We start from the raw sequence: 20,905 nt of genomic DNA, 5'->3' as shown, positions 1-20,905 counted from the left end.
CTTTCTTTATATTTTTCACATGCGTTAATTTGCTTTCATAGCTGCATGTCTACAGATAGATATATTTTCAAGTAAGTCCCGATAAGAAAAGTAATCGTAGCACCTTTTTGTTATTAACAGTGGTGGAACAAGGAATACCGCTGGAGCCAATATTTCTATAGAGGGACTATAACATTTCTAACATTTCTATAAGGGAAGCAACGGCTGTTAATCACTTCAAGGCTCCATCTTCCTCTGAACTTCTCTCTCGTTTTGGACATTTCTTGTCGAGTAACAAATCGTTTTAGCCTGTGCAAATATTGCCATTTGTAGAATTCCAGAACAACACTGCAGACTTAGATAGGAGCATCAATGATGGTAGCGGCGTGTTGTGCTTTGTTTAGCCACGTGTGCAGAATGTTGCATAAATCTTCCGGTCATGAAAAAATGAATTATCCAGCATCCTACAAGCCAAATGACAATATTAATATGGACAAGCTAAAACTGTTTCCATTTTTCATTAAGTAAGGCTACCAGAATTGTTCATTTCTTTTGTAGGTATTTCGTGGTTGAATTTGTCAGTGAAAAGGCTATCTATGTGGTGCCATCAACATTTGATTATAGAAGAAGGTAGCACAACTTGTGCCTTCTGGCCTCCAGCAACCACAAAGTTGGACATTGTAAAAGCCATGACCTCAAGGAAGGTTATCGACGCTTCATGGACACTTGAGGAAGTGAAGATTATTGGCCATGCAGGTATGTTGAACGGGGCCCTTATAACCTAAAACTTCACTGTGTTAAAATGTCATTCTTCTTCCCGGGGTTTTACGTTACAGTGTCTGTTCTTTCTTAAGACACCTTAAAGGCAGCCTTTGAAAGCTGAATGAGTCACTGGACACACGCCTGGTTTGAGGCAGCCTGACTCAGATGAACAACGGAGAACAAGGAAGCTGAGAAAGCGTAGAATAATTTACGACTCCTCGGACACGGATGATGTTGACCACGGCTGGCAGACTGCCTGCAGAGGCTTTCTAGTTGTCCTTTGGAAGCCCCGTTTTCCGCCGCCAATTGGTCGCGGTTGCCGGCGCGCCACAAGCAGAGGTGATACGAATCTTGAATTCTGCTCGTAACTACTTTTCAGGCAACTATCTCGTCATCACTGGCGTCGTGCGGTAGAACGTCGTGAGATGTCACCCTTCGAGTGCTGCCACTAGGGAGCCTACATGTGTCGCCTGGCTTAGGGTAGCGACATCTCTCCCAATGTTGCCTAAAACGGCCGCTAAACTTGACGGGCAGCCATCTTGTTCTCCAGACAGGGACCAAGCCCGCCTTCTAGCTACCATATCCCCGGTCGCAGGGCTGATCTGTTTCTGTTATAGTTTTTCGACATTTCTGTCGAAGTTAGTACCACCCGAAAACGCTCTTCTGACGGTATAGAGCAGTTCGTCAGCGACGGTGCGTTATATTTAATACGTCGTCTCGGCACGCGTGTCACGTCTGCGCGCGCCCAGTGTTGCCAGGTTTGGCTATATATAGCCAAATTGGGCTACAGGAAAAAATTTTTGGTGTCGAATTGGGCGAGTTGGCTATGTGACTATACTTGGGCTACTAAATATTTGCGACTTGGCTTTGTTTCGGCTATACGTGGCGCCCTAATCCACGCTCCAGAGGTGGCCCTGATGGAGTAGAAACAAATCTCGAAAGCTATGGTTTAGCTGGCTGAGCTGGCTGTGCGTGTGTGCGTGTGCAAAATACCCCCCCCCCCCCCCGCCACACCGTCCCCTCTCTGCGCCGTTGACTGAGCCGGTGGCTTTGATATTCGCTGCACTTGAACTAACACCCCGCTTCATCGTCAGACACCCAATCCCCGGGCATCGGGATGAGGCTGGGAGTAGAGGGTTTTTCACAGAACACTGTACTTATATGGCTATGCTCAGAAAGTTAAAGCAATAAAATAGGGTCGGGCGATCGTGGCGCCGACACGAAAAAAGGGAAGCATGGGTAGAAGACACGCTCCAGTGTGTTCATGGTCATGGCTTCTGGGTGCAGTATCGCGGCGGGCACAGCTTTCGACTGGCTCCACGTTTCCCACGCTAAGCTTTACTGCCATTTTCCTTTCCCTGCTAGATAAATTTTTATAATGCATACATTCGAGATTCATTTCGATAGGTCGGACTTAAGATCGGATCCCTCCTCGCAGAGGAGAATCGAACCATGGGGAACTGTGCCTCAAAGGTGGGTCCTGGTGCTTTTACGTCACATATGCAGATACTCATTGTGCTAATATCGAAACATGTTTGCCACGATGACATCAGTGCACCACGTCACATGAGCATCAACTACCGTATTAGCAGGTGAGGTGTCGCGCTGTTGGCTCGAGGACGTGGATTTGATCCGGCCTCGGCGGCCGCATTTCGATCGAGGCGAAATCCAGGAACACCCGTGTACTTAAATTTAGGTGCACGTTAAAGAACCCCAGGTGGTCAGAATTAATCCGGAGTCCGTCACTGCGTCATTCCTCCTAATCAGATCGTCGTTTTGGCGCGTAAAACACCAGCAATTATTGTTATTAGAATATTAACAAGGTTTGCTTTCTGACAGTAACCGGTTTTCACAGGATTACCACTGTTATCAATTTGTCTTCTACCTTTGCTCCTTGTGAGCCGGCGCGGCTTTTGCCATTCCGAGCGAGTTACGTTCGGGATGTACTCGTCGCCGCAAACGACTGGGCCCTTCTTACACTGGAGTGCCGCCTTGCGCAGGAAACGTTTAAAGCTTCGCTTACACCGATTGAGACAGCGAGCGGCATCTGTTGTCTCTCACTTGCTGTTAAGGCATGTTCTTGGCGTGCTAAAGACCTAAGATGGTGGCAAGGTTGATGTGAATGGAAACTATATAGAGTGTGTTCCAAGTAACCCGGGCCCAGTAACTACAAAAAAACGAGAAAACAAGATAGGACGATAAGACTAATAACGCTACATATCATAGCGCAAAAGACTGGTTTTGGCTCATAAAAAATATAGCCGTGGGCGCGTCGCCGTCGCAGACCGCTGAACGTTGTCTCCGTTGTAGGCAGAGGTCACGTGAGAGGTCGATGATGCTGAACATTATTTTGCGTTAACGATTTCGCCCTCTGAAGCGATTCGTTGGAAGTGTTCTGTGTGCAAGCATGATGTCGCTGTTGTTGATGCCAAGGGTCGACCGTCACGGCAACACGGACATTTTGTTACGACGAGTTCTGCAAAAAGGATTGCCGTAGTCGAATATGAAAGTGTATACACAAATAAAACTGCAAATAAAAATGGCTATATTTGGCTCCGAAATTTCTTGCTATTTTTGTGTTTGGCTACATTTGGGCTACAATTTTTGTAGCTTTGGGCTACGCCGCCTCGTACAACCCGGCAACACTGCGCGCGCCTTGACGCCAATAGGCCGCACTTTATTAATTATGCAAGAAACCACGAAAGGGTTCCCCGTCACGATAAGCACCGCCCGATCTTTGATGTCGTGCGTCCAGAATTTAGTGCTATGGTGGTAATCAAAAGTTTTCACAAGACCAACTTTTTACCGACACCACAATGGCATTTACGCGTGCAATGCATCATTAGTTCGTGCATTTTGCTTTTCTGTGAACGATTCCGCGCACTCGACGCAATGAGCTATGCGATCACCTACAAGCGCACCGTAACTAAAAGGTCTAAAGGCACTTGAACAAAACTGGGATTCTGGATGCTGAAATTAACGAGTTAAGATCAGGTGTTGTAAGCATCTCAGTTTGAAAAGATTGCCACTGACTTAACCAACTTTAAAGCAGTGTCTCGCTTCATATTAATAATTTTCACACATGTGTTAAAAAATAACTTGTATAGGGTCTTCCATAGTACGCTCAAATGTTGATAGCCGCTGCATGAGGTATGCTGGAATGGAATTGGAGAAAGAGGAGCATCGCAAACAAGGGCCCCAGTAAGCGAGAAGACCTAAAATCAAGAAATCAAATGACATTTTCAGGCGCCTTCATGTCAACACACAAGGAGCTTCTTTTATTGATTTCCATTGCCAACTCTCAATCGCTGGTAACTCTCAATCAATGGGGAGGCACTCATTTCTTTTATCAAGCACACTGACTGATAGAATATGGAAGCCTCCAGCAGCTAGATAAAGTGGATATGACATTACATATTTGCATTATCAACATCTGTGAAACCAGAGAAACATGTGTACATGGGTCAGAGTCACTCCTGTAACAGATATCTGGTGCACACACTAGTGATGTAACTGCGAAGTTTACTATTTTTAAACACTGAAGTAAAGCAGCTTCATTGCTCAATGCACACTTCTGCAGAAAACAATACATACTGGTAGCCGAGAACAAATTGCAAAAAAAAAATTATGGGGTTTTACGTGCCAAAACCACGATCTGATTATGAGGCACGCCGTAGTGGGGGGCTCCGGAAATTTAGACCACCTGGGGTTCTTTAACGTGCACCTAAATCTAAGTACACGGGTGTTTTCGCATTTCGCCCCCATCGAAATGCGGCCGCCGTGGCCGGGATTCGATCCCGCGACCTCGTGCTCAGCAGCCCAACACCATAGCCACTAAGCAACCACGGCGGGTACCAAATTGCACATGAGTGCAGTACAAAGGACAATAAATGCGCTAAATTAGGAGGACTGGTAACGCAAGCAACCTAAATGACAAGAGAAACATCATCGCAAGTCTCTGTGAGAACGCATGCTTTACAGCTCCTTTGTATTGCAAAGAACGGTGGTGATGGCTTAAGGCTCGAGCCACACAAAGAAGACAACTGCGGTTACATCTGAGTTGCAATACAAAGCTCACTTCCCAACACACTCTTGCCTCGCTAAAAGACTTGAACCAGTGGTTTACACATTTACATCCCGCTCCAACGCTCACTCAAGTAAAATTTCCCATCTGATGAACACACCAGTCGTACATTGCAAACCAGTTTGCCATTTCTAAATGCTGATCCAAGCAAAGCAGCTTAATTGCTCAGTGCACTCACTTTGCAAGCAACAGCATGCTACGCAGAGGTGACATTAAACAAAGTATACTGGACGACGTGAACAATTTACAGGCGAGTAAAATTACACACGCAGCTGTAGTGGCACACGCAGCTGTAGTGGCACAGTGCTATAGTCGGATACAACTCAAGAAAATGTGGCAGATGCCCCTCAAAGAAGGCCCTTCGGCCAGTGGCTTTGACTGATTTTGATAACACCGCGGTTAATGCCAAGGAGTGGCAAATGAAAAGCACTTAACCATGGCTGAATCGGATTAACCGCGGTGTAATGAAAATCGTTCGACGCCATTGGCTCGCAAGCCTTCTTTGAGGGGCATCTACCACTATTTTCTTCCGTTGTATCAGACTGCAGATAAACACATAACGAAAGCAAGGCCATATCATTATTCAGCTCACTGGAAGGATGTAAACATGTGATGTTACCACGTTCTGACCAGATTTGTTGCGGCGCATGTTTTACTAGACTTCCGTTCACTCTCTGTGCATTCTGTGCTATTTCGCGTTTCTTAGGCAACACGGGCCTGGACTCACGATTGTGATATTTATGCAATGTGTCCTTTCACCTTGTTCCTCCCATTGTCATCCCCCATTGTGACCCTCTTTCTTTCCCTCTTCCCCTTCCCTTACGTAGAGTAAGTAGCAGGCCAGATGTTCCATTTCCCGGCCGACCTCTCTACATTTTCAAACCATTAAACTGTAGCGAAGAAGACTGGCGCCCTGTGTGACTGGCGCGCCCTGTGGACGCACTATCATCATCGGCCCGCCGACGAAGACGGGCTCGCGCTCTCGGTGTCCGACGCTCAACTGAGACGGTCGCGTTTCTGAGTCGTCAATAAACCCCATTACAAAACCTACTTCTTCTGCTGTCGAAGATGGATGCTCAGCCTTGTCCTCACATACGTTGCCATGAGGATCTTCCCTACCTGAGTACGATGTGTTTCACAGCAACCTAAGTTCACTTTTACAGCCTTGCACAAGGCATTAACAATGCTAGTAAATGGGGTTTTGAGTACCATGATTTCCTTCATATCTGCAAAAGTATTAAAGTGCTCCTCATATTCTATAAGGGCACTAATCACTGCTTGGGTTGGATAAATGAGGTAGTCAGAATTTTTCACATACTCTTAGAGCTGAATCAGACTGGTTGTACTGCAGGGACATTATTAGCGTTGTTTATGTGCGTGGACTGTTTGTGAGAACTCTCTAGATTGTGCATGAAGAAAGAAGAAACAGAAGAAGGCGAGCCAGAGGCAGCTTGCGCGCTTGACAGCGTCAAGAAAAAAGGAAGAAGAGAGGCGGGTGCCGAACGGGCAGAGGGGGCTCGTGACTTGGAAGACGCAGGACCAGTGCGCTGTTCCGGGAGCTCCTGCCACGGTACCTGAGGCGGCCCTGAGGTCAACGCGCCTGCCTGTCGGTGCAGACGCGGAGTGGCGCCTGGTGTGACGCCGTTTGGAGCAGGCCTGGCTGCTGCCTGCTCGTTGTCGCCTGTTGGAGCAGCTTCAGGCTGTGTCCGGGGCGAGGCCTAACCGAGGCCTTTGCTTTGAGGCGCCTCTTTCTCGAGGTGGCCCGTGAAGTTGTGGCGGTGGAAGCCACCCGCCCGACACCCGTTCGAGTGCTCTGGCCACGGTAATGCAGCCCTGGGCCGTCGCCTGCCTCACCTGATGACCCGTGCTGTCATCCTGCCTTGGCTCTCGCCTCCCACGAGGGTCATCATGCGTTGGTTCATCTCCAACAGAAATCGTCGCGACTACTCAGACGACCTACTGCCGATGGACGACATCAGGACTGAACCCGTGAGACCTACTTACTCTTCTGATGATGATGATGATATTTGGTGTTTTGTGCGGCAAGGGCCAAATGTGGCCAAAAAGCGCCAAGACAATGAATGGTATGTTTGCCATGATCAGTGAGTTTCGATGATAGGATGCTATGTGGCTGTAAAGGGGCCTAAGAAAAAATCGCGGTATATGAGCGTAAAACGTACATCGAATAGAATTATGGTAGTGACGCGTGGAGTGATCTGTGGGTCGTGAATGTATGAGAAGTGGTCATGGTGCTAAAATTGAGGGTATAAAAGTAGCACGATGCCTACCGAAGGCCTTTGTGGCCAATGACTATGAGGCACGTGCTTTCTGTAATAAAATACCGCAGCAGCGGCCTCTCCAGAGAGGCCGTGCTACAAGTCACCTGGATATATAACACGAAAGTTCTGATATCTTTTAAAACGCGATAATGGATTGGTATTTAAAAATAGGTTCATTGCCTAAAAACATACAAGGATGCAATGGTAGGTTCTGTCGTAATGGTAATGGAAAATGTTTTTTCCTCGGAGGCTCCAGTTCACGGCACTGCAGTAGGACATGAAGGAGCCCACCACAGTCATCACAGATAGGCGGATCGCCACCGGGCAATAAGTATGCGTGTGTACTGTATGTGTGTCCTATCCTGAGTCTGCAAAGTGTAACCTGTGTGTGGTGTGTTTTCGATTCTGGTGGCCAATGAGCTAGATGAGGCTTGATAGTATGTAGTTTGTTGCTCGATTATCTGTCCCACAGACGTTGCCAGTAGGCCCTGACCTTTTTCTTGATAAATGGCTTCAGGTCCATTACAGGGGCGGCTATGGGCGAAGGGGCAGCGTTTGTATGAGCAGATGTGGCTAGCTTGTCGGCCAACTTATTTCCTTCAATCTCGCGGTGTCCTGGTACCCAGCACAGCACAATTTGCTGCTTGGATGCATACGCGGTGCAAATTATGGAATAAAGAGCTATAATTACTGGGTTTCTCTGCCTACTTAGAGTTTTTAAACATTTCAACACGCTTAACTAGTCAGTGTGAATGATTGCCTTGGGTATGTCTAGACGTTTGATGTGTTTAACCGCCGCCAGGATGGCGTAGGCCTCCGCTGTAAAGATCGTTGTGTTTGGGTGGAGAACTCCGGCAGCCGAAAAAGATGGACCGATCGCTGCGTAAGACACGCCAGCGTGCGACTTTGAAGCGTCAGTAAAATATTCTGGACAAGAGTATTTGTGCTGCAATACGAGGAAGTGCATAGGGATATGTGCGACCGGCACATGTTTTGTGACAGATCACAGTCAATCAGCTGCCACTGCCATGGCGGCAGCTCTACAGGAGGGGGATAACATCGTGCTCATGGAGACTTCTTACTCGCAGTGCGTAGGGCTTTCTTACGGAAGGGCGGTTCTGAAAGGTTTGGGCACTGGACAGATCATTTATAGTTGTGTAGGTAGGGTGTGTATTGCTTGAGTTTACTTTTAGGAAATACACAAAGGATAAGTACGTTCTCTGCAGATGTAGCGACCATTCATTTGATTCTGCATAAAGGGTTTCTACGGGGCTTGTTCTGAATTCACCCGTAGAAAGGCGGATACCCAGATGGTGGACAGGGTCCAACATCTTCAAGGCGCTCAGAGTCGCGGAGTGATATATAATAGAACCGTAGTCTATACGTGATCGAATGAGGCTCTTATAGAGATTCAATAGACATCTTGTGTCACTACCCCACGTATTGCGAGACAACACTTTCAAGATGCTCATTGTCTTCATGCACTTGTTTCTTAGATACTTTAGATGTGGGATAAATGTTAACTTCGCGTCCAGAATTACGCCTAGGAATTTGTGTTCAGTTTTTACAGGTAGACCCTCACCCTGCATCTCAATGTTGGGATCAGGGTGCAGACCTCTCTTTCTGGAGAAGAGGACGCATGTGGACTTGAGAATGGGTTTTCCCACACACACAGTTTGTTCAGACCAAGCTGAACCTGCCGCTCTCAGATTGCAAGGTTACATGAGGTGAACCCTATTTGTACATCGTCGACATATACTGAATAAAATAAGTTGCGTGGGATGTACAGACGCAGAGAGTTCATTTTTATGGTAAAGAGGGTGCAACCAATCACCCCACCTTGTGGTACTCCAGTTTCCTGCACATATGGTCTTGATAGGGCATTACCCACACGAACACGGAATCTACGGTTGGACAGATAACTTTCAATGATATTCAGCATATTGCCACTTATTCCAAAGTGTGCGAGGTCTCTCAGTATACCAAACCGCCACGTGGTGTCGTATTCTTTTTCCATATCGAGGAAAACAGACAGGAAGAATTGCTTGTGGACAAAAGCTGCACGAATCTTAGCCTCTATGCGTATCAAATGGTCAGTGGTGGATCGGCCATCGCGAAACTCACACTGGTATGGGTCAAGCAGCTTGCTTGACTCTAACAAAAGTATCAGACGGCGGTTTATCATCTTCTCGAAGACTTTGCAGATGCAGCTTGTTAGACCTATGGGCCGATAGCTGGATACGGACGATGGATCTTTGCCGTGCTTCAGAATAGGGATTACTATGGCCTCTTTCCAGGCAGAGGGAATCTCGCCGGAGGTCCATATAGAGTTGTACAGGCAGAGAAGGTTTTTTTTTTTGTTTCAGAGGACAGGTTTTTCAGCATTTCGTACAGTATGCGGTCAGAGCCTGGGGCAGATTGGTTGCAACAGGTGAGTGATGCATGCAGCTCTGCTAGGGAGAAAGGTAAGTTATATGACTCGTTCCCAGTGCTCTTTCGGTCTAGTTTTTGTTTTTCGATTGCTGCTTTATATTTTGTAAATGCTGGAGAATAATGTGATGAACTGGACACATGTTCAAAATGTGCACCCAGATGGTTCGCTTGGTCCTCCAGGCTGTCTCCCTGCGTGTGTACCAGGGGAGGCGGACGTGTTTGTCGTCATCTTACTCTATTGACCCTGTTCTAAACCTTGGCCTCATCCGTGTATGAATTGATGCTTGATAAGAATGTTTGCCAGCTGTCTCTCCTGGCTTGTCTGCGCGTTCTCCTACCTTGGGACTTGATTTTCTTGAAATTGACAAGGTTTTCAGCAGTAGGAGAATCGCGAAGCTGCCTCCATGCTTTGTTCTGCTGCCTACGCGCGTTCCGGCATTGTTCATTCCACCACGGAACACGGCGTTTGCTAGAAAGTCCAGTTGTTTGGGGAATACACTTAGAAGCTGCATCAATTATAAAGTTGGAAAAATACTCGACGGCACCATCAATTCCGAGCGAAGACATGTTAGCCCACGAGATCGTACTGGTAAGTGTTTGGAATTTCTCCCAGTCCGCTGCATCGACCTTCCACCGGGGAGCATGTGGTGGAAATTCTTATTGTCTTGGTGTTCTCAGCAGTATTGGGAAATGGTCGCTCCCGTAAGGGTTTTTTATAACTTCCCATTCAAGTTCTGGTAATATGGATGGTGAAGCTATGTTGAGATCTATAGAAGAAAAAGTTTTGTTTGCAAGACAATAATATGTAGGTTCTTTTTTGTTTAGAAGACACGCACCGGGTGAGAAAAGAAAGCCTTCAATTAAACGGCCTCGCGCACCGATGCGAGAGTCGCCCCACAGGCAGCTGTGTGCATTGAGATCCCCAAGAACGAGATAAGGTTCTGGAAATTCGTGTATAAAGGACTGAAATTCATGTTTGTGTAAGTGGTAATGTGGGGGTATGTAAATCGAGCAAATGGTGACGAGTTTGTTTAGGAGAACAAGTCGAACTGCCACTGCTTCAAGTGGTGTTTGCAGCTTTAAACGTTGGCACGCTATACTTTTGTGAATTATAATGGCAACACCGCCTGAAGATGCAAGAGCATCATCGCAGTCTTTAAGAAACGTAACATACTGTCGAAGAAAGTTTGTATGTTCCGATTTTAAGTGGGTTTCCTGTACACACAGCACTTTTGGATTGTGTTCGTGGAGAAGTTCTTGTACATCATCGAGGTTCCTAAGAAGGCCTCTGATGTTCCGTTGTATGATTTGTGTATCCATACTGAAAGTAAATGGGTGCTGTGTGTACTAAAAAAGGAAGTGTTGCCTTAGATTACAGAGCCCTTTCCAGGCCCTGTAACGCGGGATTTGTCCTTTCTGAAGCCGTCGAGCGAACGTCGCCGCTTCATAGGCGCTTGGTGCGCCTTCGGGATGGGTGTAGTGTCCATTGCCTCTTGTGAAGCGCTGGACACGTGCTCTTGCGAGCGAGAAATTTCGCGAGAAGGTCTCGCCGCGAAGGACGAGACCTTTGTGCCCACCTGCCCGGAGGTCGATGGGGCTGCCTTTGGGCCTGAGCTGCGCCGGCTGTTGCCAGCGCCAGCAGGGGCCGGAGATGGTGAAGCAGCCTTGACTACACCTACCGTGGGAGCTGCTGGCGGTCCTGCGGGTTCGCTATGCGAAGCGCAGGCTGTCGCCGAGGACTCTTCAATCTAGGTCAATCAAATTTGAAACGATGCCTCTGCCCCAAGAAACAATGCCAGGAGTAGTGGGACGTTCTGTAATGTCCGGGGAAGGTACTTTTTCCTTCCAACTTCTGCTTCTCGACAGTCCATACCATCTCACCAAATCTACTATAAATTCCAGTTTGTCACCAATCAGCCATAATCTGTACTGTATGGATCCTGAGAGAACAAAAAAAAAATATCAGGTCGTCGTGCTTTTATACCTAAGTGTGGCTTAATTACATGAAGCTTTTTTCTAAGTTTTAAGCATCCGACAAGTGTTGCAAATAGTTAATCAGCTTTCTTTTTTTCCGCGTAGGAATGGCTTCAAGTCTAAAGCAGGTAGGGCTATCGACAAATTTCTAGCTCTTGTTGCTACGGACGTAGCGATTTCATTGCCGTGCACGTTACCCTCGATGCCTCAGAATCCAGCAGCCAGCATACTATACGATGCTGGTTAGGTACACGAGTAGTGCTTAGCAGCGAATCTAATTCAGTAATTACAGGATATCGATGATCTTATAGCGTATATTAAAGCTTTCACTACAAGGAGCTTGCAAATGTATTGCTCTTGTGTAGCTTTAGTATGTTTCACAGCTGACAATACCGCATAAGTCTCTGCTGTGAAGATGCTTCCGAGTCTAGAATCAAAGATTTCGAGAAGGATGGACCCACTGCCGCATAAAAAATGCCGGCATGCGACCAAGAGGCACCAGCCTAAAATTTTCTGTCAAGGGCACTTTTGCGTTGCCAATTGTTGTAGAATTGCATTTGAATGTGCGTCTCTGGAACGTGCTTTGTCACTTCGACAAACGATGTATCACATTCTAAAAACAGCTCCTGCCACTGCTGTCATCAGCGTCGCTGATTTAGAATTATTAAAAGTGGAACACCGAGAAGTGGAACACCGAGTTTCGTCACATACAGCGAGATGGGTCTTCCGGCAGATACTATTGGCGGTAATGTCGCACACAAAGCCTTATCTTCTTTTTGACAGTATCTCCACTAATAGCCTTTTTGAGTGAAGCTCACCCACTGAGAGGAGCGACTAGCCATGTCATTTAGGTGTCGTGTGCAAGGGTACCGGTCGAAACGAGCCGTAGTTACTTTCGTTATCTTTTCCGTAGGAGGAAAGCCGCCGTCATATGTGGTTACGGCCAATAATAACCAAGGAAGCATTTCATATAGTGACATGTTCTACAAAGTTAGGTGAAATTATTCCTGACAACTAACTCTTCGATCGGTAAAGCGCCATTTATTTAAAAAAGAGGATCATGTTGCTTTCCAGCAACCACATCATCAGCAGCTTTTGTCGACAACGTTGCTTCTCATGTCATACAGTGTTTTACATTTGGTGAAAGCGCGAGACACGTTAAGTGCCATGGGTGGCGAGACTTTCACGTTTCTTGCTTAATTAAACATGTACTAAATTATCATTTCTTCCTGCATTATACCAGACTTGCAGATTCTCCTACGTCCTCGGCGAACTAAATAAGCCACCTTCTTTGTTGACCCTATTAGCCGCTCTGCAGCAGCAGTCTGTTCAGTACCCTCGATAAATTCCCGTCCTGCATTTTTTAGTCAAGTTAGCCAAGTAAGAAGTATTCTGTCGCATAGTATACTGTAGACACATATTCTTGATATGCTCAGATTATAACCTGCGCCACGCGTCGATCTCATGTATGGGCTTTTACTTGTTCCTAATAAAATTCGCTTGTCAGCACTTCCTACTGTACAGCAGAACTGGTGCCAGCTGGCGGGTTCTATAAATTTGTAGATAATTGTAGCTTATGTTGTTCCAGACGACTTAACCGGAAGTCTTCTGGGAACTAAGTAAGCTTAAAACGGGTCTATATGGAGAAAATAAAGGACAGGTTATGGAGCTGACTTTAAAGTGTGTGTACTAATTAAATCAAGTGTGTGTAATAATTAAATCACTACCTTTACGTCGTCGACTTTCTGCGCGAAGAATCGCTTTGCATAGAAAAGAAACGATGAGAAGCATGGATTGCTGGAATGTGAAAGCCGTCGATTTTCTTTTTCTCGAGAGTGTCATTCCAGCCACAGCTCGCGCTTTGCATCGCATACTGACCCGATAACAGAAGGCACGTCTTTTTGCGTGATATTACCGCGGTTGTGGCATATAGGTGGTGTTAAAACGGACGAATAATTTCATGTTCTTGCAGGTGTGCGCCTGTCCTTTCGAGACGTTCATTAGGCGCAAGACTACATACCGTCACGGCAGAAGCGGGCGTACAATAGAGACCAATCTTAGTGCGTCACGTCTGTATCCTGAGTCCATCTTATTTCTCAAAACCAACCTACTCAAAGAGAAGGGAACATCCCAAAGAATGCATAGAGCGTCTGGAGGCTTCATGACTTGGGAAGCTTATGCAAAATTCGATGGCGTTATCTGAGGAGGAGATTCGAGCGAACAAGATTAGTTCTACTGTGGAGCCCTTCCGCCACCTTTCCCGACACGTTGTCAGTAAGTAGTACGTGTACAATCAATCACTATGTTCCTGCTTCAAAAATAAAGATCATTTCAGAAAATATTGAGGACGTGCTAACAGCTATTTATTCATTACTTCACACACTTAACTTCCCTTTCACGCAAAACACTCTATGGGCCTCTTGCGCTGGAGTTTGACGTATAGTAGCGGCGCAATGTGGCCGCGAGAAAAATGATCTGGGTGTACCAGCTTGGGTAGTATTGAGCCCTGGCTGTGGCGAAGCACGTTTCGAGCCCGAGTTTTGCGTCGATTCGCACTTTTTTCTGCCCTGTTTCGAGTGTGAAAGGCTCGTCACTTCTCGCAGACCACGCCGACCGCGCTGCGCGCTGGCCGCAGCCTAGTATACACCAAGAAAAATGGAGTTTGGTGAACCGTGTCCTGGTACCCGGTGTTGTCGCAAAATACATTATATGCGATAGTGGCAACACGTGTGATGCCGCGATGCTTGGTGCAAGGTTCAATAGAGCGCGGCATCATTTGAGTACAAGGGTCTGTAATAATCGTGGCTGGGCATCCGTGCTTCAAGACGATTCTGCGCTCAATGAACTTTTCAACTGTGGTGACTTCTATATTCCTAATGGTTTTGCCTCAACGAAGTTTGTGAGCTAGTCAATGACTACAATTATATTTATATATCCTCTAGAGCTCTTGAAAGGTCCTGGTATGTCCATCCCAACTGAATGGAAAAGCACGCGCACTTCTATTGGTTGTAGTAATCCATAAGGCACCGATGTCGACATCTTCATCCTCTGACAAAGGTTGCAGTGACTCACATACCGCTTGACATCCGTATAGAGCTTTAGCCAATAACTTAGATCTCAGCACTTCGAATGTTCTTCTGATCCTGCAACCGTACTTTCCTTCGTGCATTTCTCGAAGTTCCTCAGCCTGTCGCGGAGAAGGAAGGCAGAGGAGAAATCGACTGCTGACCGGACATGCATCTAACCTGTACAACACATCATCATCAATCAGCCTATATTTATGTCCCCTGCAGGACGATGGCGTCTCCCTGTGATCTCCAATTACCCCTGTCTTGCGCTAGCTGTATCCAACTTGCAGCTAAAAATTTCCTAAATTTATCACCCTATCTAGTTTTCTGCATTCCTCGACTGCCGTTCTCTTCTCTTGGTAGCCGTTCTGTACTGCCTCCTGGACGAGACCCTCGGAGACCACCTCCTGGTGTACGTCGACGGCTCGGTGGTACCGGACACCGGCTCTGCCACGGCGGCCTGCACGGCACCAGCCCTGCAGAAGAGCAGGCAGTGTCGACTGCCAAGACACGCCAGCTCAACTGCAGCGGAGGTGGCAGGCCTCCACCTGGCCGTCGACCTACTCTCCGAGGAGCTTCCTGGGGTACCGGCGGCCATCCTCTGTGACTCCAAGGCAGCCCTCCTCGGCCTGCAGAGGCCAGAAAGCGCCAGCCTTGGAGTCGCACTGCTGTCTACCCGGCTGACAGCGCTGCAGGACGCAGGCCACCCGGTGTCCCTGCACTGGATCCCCGCCCACGTAGGGATCCCGGGCAACGAGGCCGCCGACACCCTGGCGAAGGACGCCCACCACACCACTGTGCCCCTCAGCCGGGCCGTGACGGAGGGCGACTTCACAGGGCTGCGGCTGCGGCGACACCTGGCGACCCACCACCCAGACAAACGGGTGGCACTGGGACGCCCTCCACGACCACTCCCACAGCGAGGCCTGGCTCGCAGGGAGACCTCGCTCCTGCTCCGGCTCCGCATCGGCTGCAGCTGGACGGCAGCACGCAGCTACCGACTGGGACGAGCGTCGTCCCCGGCCTGCAGTTCCTGCGGGGAGCCGGAGACCATGGAACACCTCCTGCTGGCCTGCCCGGCGTACCTCCAGCAGCGGGGCCTACTCCTCCAGGAGTTCCGCCGCCTGGGCCTCCCCTCTGGCAAGGAGAAAGATCTCCTCTTCCCCGGCCGACACCACCTTTCTGCACTTAGAGGCGTCGTGGAGTTCCTTGACTCGTCAGGGCTCTCCGCACGCCTCTAAGGTCATTTCTACAAGCGGGAAGGCCTCACGGCCTCCCATCCCACCCCGGGCCTGACCGGTCCGGAACCACACCCCCGCAGACTCCGCAGCACTTTACGGCCCACCACCTCGGCCGATACGTGCCGCCAATGCCTGCCGGTTTGCTACGCCTGGCCATGGTGACTCCAATCTATCCCTTCTTTCACTCCCACTTACCCCTCCTCGTTGGCGCTGAGCCGTGCTCCCTCAAGGGCTGCAGAAGATAGCGTCAACCTTTCCCTTTCCTCAAGAACCACTTATCATATCATAATCGTCCACCGGTTATCCATCCTGCGCATTACATGGCCTGTCCCGCTCCATTTTTTCTTCTTAAAGGGACACTAAAAAGAAACAGGAAGTTCTGCTGGAATAAAAGAGGGACCTTCAGGAACGCATGCAGTTTTTGTTGGGTGCAAAAATATGAGGTATTAGCGGAGAAATTCGTAAACAAAGACCAAATATCTCTGCCTCAATTTCCCTCACCTCAGAATCGGCGCTGAAGCAGTGTCGTCACGGATTTCATTGCTCTCAGCGAATCAGAGGGCGACATAATACTTCACCGCTTGCGTAAACAGCCGAGGCGCGTGCTCCGTCATAGGCTGCATGGCCGCTGCGTTTGCGTTCGCTGTGACTTTTGCTAAGGTGTTCTGTGGCCGCGATGAATACCGTTGCTGACGCTGAACCTTGCAACGAAGAGCTCGTCAGGGAAGCAGGACTGCATTTGAGCGACTTCAGTGAAACGGCGCAGGAAATGATCCTCCGTGTTAGCGCGGTAGGTGTTTGCGCGTACGATGGTGGTGAGCAGCCGGCCGCGCCGACACAAAGCGAAGCCTTGTTTTCGTCGACAGAAGGCGAGGCGGCCGGTCCGCCAGGCGACGACGTTCCCGACAGAACAAGCGTAGAAAGTTGCGCGCGTACTCGGTATGGCTTTTCGTGTCTTTTTTAATGACATTCAGCACTCACGGAGCCGTCTGTTTGCTGCTGCAGGGGCATGAGTAGGGACGGGATTTGATGAAGGCGACATTGATGGGACAGCTGCTCGAGAAAGGACTGGCCTCTGAGGCACGCCAAGATACTTTCCGAGGGCATGATTATATACATAATCCTTTTTAATGACATTCAGCACTCACGGAGCCGCCTGTTTGCTGCTGCAGGGGCATGAGTAGGGAGAGGGGATTTGATGAAGGCGACATTGATGGGACAGCTGCTCGAGAAAGGACTGGCCTCTGGGGCACGCCAAGATACTTTCCGAGGGCATGATTATATACATAATCCGAGGGCGAGAAATGCAGAGAGCACACAATCGGTTTCTGTTGCTCTTTTGCCGTTTTATCATCGGCACAGAAGAGCCATTGCGAACGCCGGGGCTCATCCCGCGGCACCACATGAAAGGACACAGTCGGGTCAACACTGCCGCTGCCCCTCAGCAAGCGTCTTGCGCCGTTTATACAGCCCTCAACACTACACACACGAGGCATTTTGTGGCTGCTTCCCGCGAAGTCAACGTTTTTTCGAGCCACGCAACACGCTACCAAACACTATAGAGCGAAACGATGATGCATGGACCAAAAACGAAACTACGAATCTATCACGGTCGGAATTTATCGCCATGCCATTTTTCTTATTTAATTTTGCGCTAAACTTGTACTTGCTCGCTTGAAACGGTTTAAAAGTTGGGAATTGCTGTTTATGTACGTTTAAGGTGTATTTCATTGTGCGTTTTATAAAAGCGATAAATCGCTCTCGACCAATCAGCGACCGGCCTGCGTTTGTAATCTCCGACGTCACGAACGTGTAGCGCGGGAAATTCGAAGGGGCGTCAGCAACCTATCCTTCAGTTTTTTGCTATTCTCTTCCTTATTAAACATCTGTTCGCCGTAAGAATGGTATGACTGTGATTGTGATAGGATAATCTACCATTAAAGATCAACTTCCGGTTTCTCTTTAGTGTCCCTTTAAGCGTCTGTTTCCTCCCTTACAATGAGCATGTAAAGAGAGCAAACGCGACTTCTTCCGTCACGTGAAAGACCGTGGGGGGACGGGAGGGAGGGAGAGGAGGCGAGCTTTAGCTGCTGGCACCAAATGCGTATTTATATTATGAGCGCCAACTGTGCAGTTCATCATCGTCTTCATGGGTATATAGCCATCCTCATAATCATCATCATTTTGTCGGGTTGGTGTTCGTGGGCTGTCTCGCGCTGTGTGACAATACAAGAGCTCTGCCTTCGTCCCGGGCGTCGTCTCACAAGTGGTGGTGGTGCGTTGATATCCCCGTCATCGTGCTTTACCGGTTACCAGTGGAGCTCCGCTCTGGTCGACGGTTGTGCTCGCCAACACCAGTCATGGCACAAACCACCGCATCCACAGCTGCCAGCACCTCAACTCGGCCAGCTTGGCCTATTTGGTCCGGCACCACACCGCAACGCGACCCTCAGGTTTTTCTGGCCTTCGCGGAGAAGACGTGGAAGACTGGCTTGACCAGTACGACAGGGATGAGCGCTTGCAACCATTGGGACGAGTCACACAAGCTCCGCAACGTTGCCTTCTACCTGAGGCAGGTAGCCCAAACTTGGTTTTTCAACCATGAGCGCGACTTCCCTGATTGGCCAGCATTTACTGTGCAGCTGCGACAGGTATTTGGCACATCTGCTGGGCGCTCCAAAGTAGCGAAACAGAATCTCGCTACCCGCATCCAGGGAGCCGAGGAATCCTATACCTCTTACACTGAAGACGTTCTGGCTCTCTGCCGTCGCGCTCAGAGTGACATGCCCGAAGTGGAACGTATCCGCCAAATCCTGAAGGGGATCAACTCCGTTGCTTTTCACGCCCTTGTTATTCAGAATCCCACTTCCGTTAGTGACATCATCACGACTTGCCACGATCTGCTCCTTTCGTCTTCCACGCGCCTCCTGCGACGCTCACCTTACCGACAACGACGAATTGCGAGCGCTCATCCGCATCACTGTGCGAGAGGAGCTTCACGGCCATGCTCCGGCCAACACCGCCATTGCGTCTTTGCGCGCTCCTCCTCCCCATTTGCGCGAGATGATTAAAGAAGAACTGGCGTCCATGCCAAGTGTCACACATGCCCGGTCCCCTGCGCCTGTTTGTGCACCTTCTTACTCCGAGATTGCTTCGCGGCCTGCAGTCCCAGTTCCATCAGCACCTGCCACCGTTGTCTGCGACCACTTGGCCTCGATGGCAGCAAAGGCTCCCGTGCAACCATACGACTCTGCCTGGCGCCCTTCCCGCCCAGTATGTTTCTACTGTGGCATACGTGGTCATATCTCTCGTTTCTGCCGCCGGCGCCAGCACGATGAACGATGTGGCTATTCCGCCTATGAGAGAGACTATGTACCCAGATCGGACGCCTACGTTCGAGGACCGTATATATCCTCGTCACGTCGCTCGCCCTCACCTCCGTTGTCCCAAAACATGTCCCGGTCTTCTCGCTCACCCCGTCGTCGTTCCGCGTCTCCGTTCCACCGTACTTCATCGCCCCTGCGTTCTGCCTCCACTTCTTTCGACAACCATCCGAAAAACTAGACGCTGCAGTTTTTGGAGGAGAAACTGCTTGTTTGCGAACTGTCCCAATTCCTCCTGCTCGCCCGACTAATTTACTCGCTGTTTGAGTGAAAGGTGTTTCCGTCGACGCTCTTATTGACACTGGCGCCGCCATCTCTGTTATTCATCGCGACCTATGCTTCCGTCTACGAAAAGTGCAAACTCCGTATGTTGGTCCGGTCTTGTGGCGCCAATGACAGTCCATTTTACCCTACCAGACAGTGTACTGCTCGTGTCCTCATCGACGGAATTCGCCATCATATACAGTTTACTGTGCTTTCGCTGTGCGCTCATCCGACCATCTTAGGCTGGGATATCTTGTCAGCTGCATCTGCTGTCATTTCGTGCGGACAACCACTTATACATATTACGGACACCGAGCTCTGTGACGCTGCCGATTCCTCGCCGCCTCACCTTGTCACAGCGGCAGGTTTTGTCCGATTCCTCGCCGCCTCACCTTGTCACAGCGGCAGGTTTTGTTCTTCCACCCGGCCAAGCCCGTATTCTCACCATTAGATCTAGCGAAAATATCGACGGCGACGCAGTGGTTTCCCCTTCTCAGCGCTGCATTTTTCGGGGAATCGCCATCGCTTTTTGTCTAGTGCGTTTCTCACGCGGCTGCGCCAGTCTGACCGCCTACAACACGACATCAGAGCCACTTCTGCTGCCGGAGGGGTCCACTGTTGCCATGCTTATCGACGTAGCACCATTATGTGTCGTCACTGCTTCGCCTGTTTCCTCCTTCGCCGAGTGTACGCCCACGGACGGTTCACCCAGTGCTCTCAGGGCCACTGTGAGTTCAGATCTGAGCCCAACTCAGACTGATGCCTTGCCGACCATCTTAAGGAAACACCAATCTTGCTTTGACGTGTGTTCGGATGGCTTGGGTAACACAACCGTGGCCGCTCATCACATCGAAACCGACGCATCCCGCGTCATTCGTCGCCGCCCTTACCGTGTATCGTCTGCTGAACGAAAGTTATAGAAGACCAAGTCAACGACATGCTCGCACGGAACGTTATAAGGTCTTCAGCAAGCCCTTGGTCGTCTCCTGTTGTTCTAGTTTTCAAAAAAGGACGGTTTGGTACGCTTTTGCGTCGATTATAGGGCACTGGACAAAATTACCCGTAAGGATGTATATCCTATGCCCCGTATTGACGATGCTTTAGATACCTTACAAGGTGCCGAATACTTTTCGAGCCTCGACTTGCGTTCTGGATATTAGCAGATCCCGATGCATGAGCCCGACAAAGAGAAGACGGCGTTTGCAACAACTGATGGCCTTTTCGAATTCAACGTAATGCCTTTTGGTCTGTGCAATGCGCCAGCCACATTTAAACGCATGATCGAAACCGTGCTACACGGCCTCAAATGGAAAACCTGCCTATGTTACCTGGACGACGTTGTCATCTTTTCGTCCAGCTTCTGCCAGCACCTAGAACGTTTAGACGACGTTCTCACGTGTCTAGCCAAGGCCGGTCTCCAGCTCAATACTAAGTGTCG

This window comes from Dermacentor silvarum, chromosome 2, assembly GCF_013339745.2.
Source record: "Dermacentor silvarum isolate Dsil-2018 chromosome 2, BIME_Dsil_1.4, whole genome shotgun sequence".
Taxonomy (NCBI): domain Eukaryota; kingdom Metazoa; phylum Arthropoda; class Arachnida; order Ixodida; family Ixodidae; genus Dermacentor; species Dermacentor silvarum.
The sequence above is the reverse complement of the archived record's forward strand: the minus strand, read 5'-3'. Positions refer to the sequence as shown.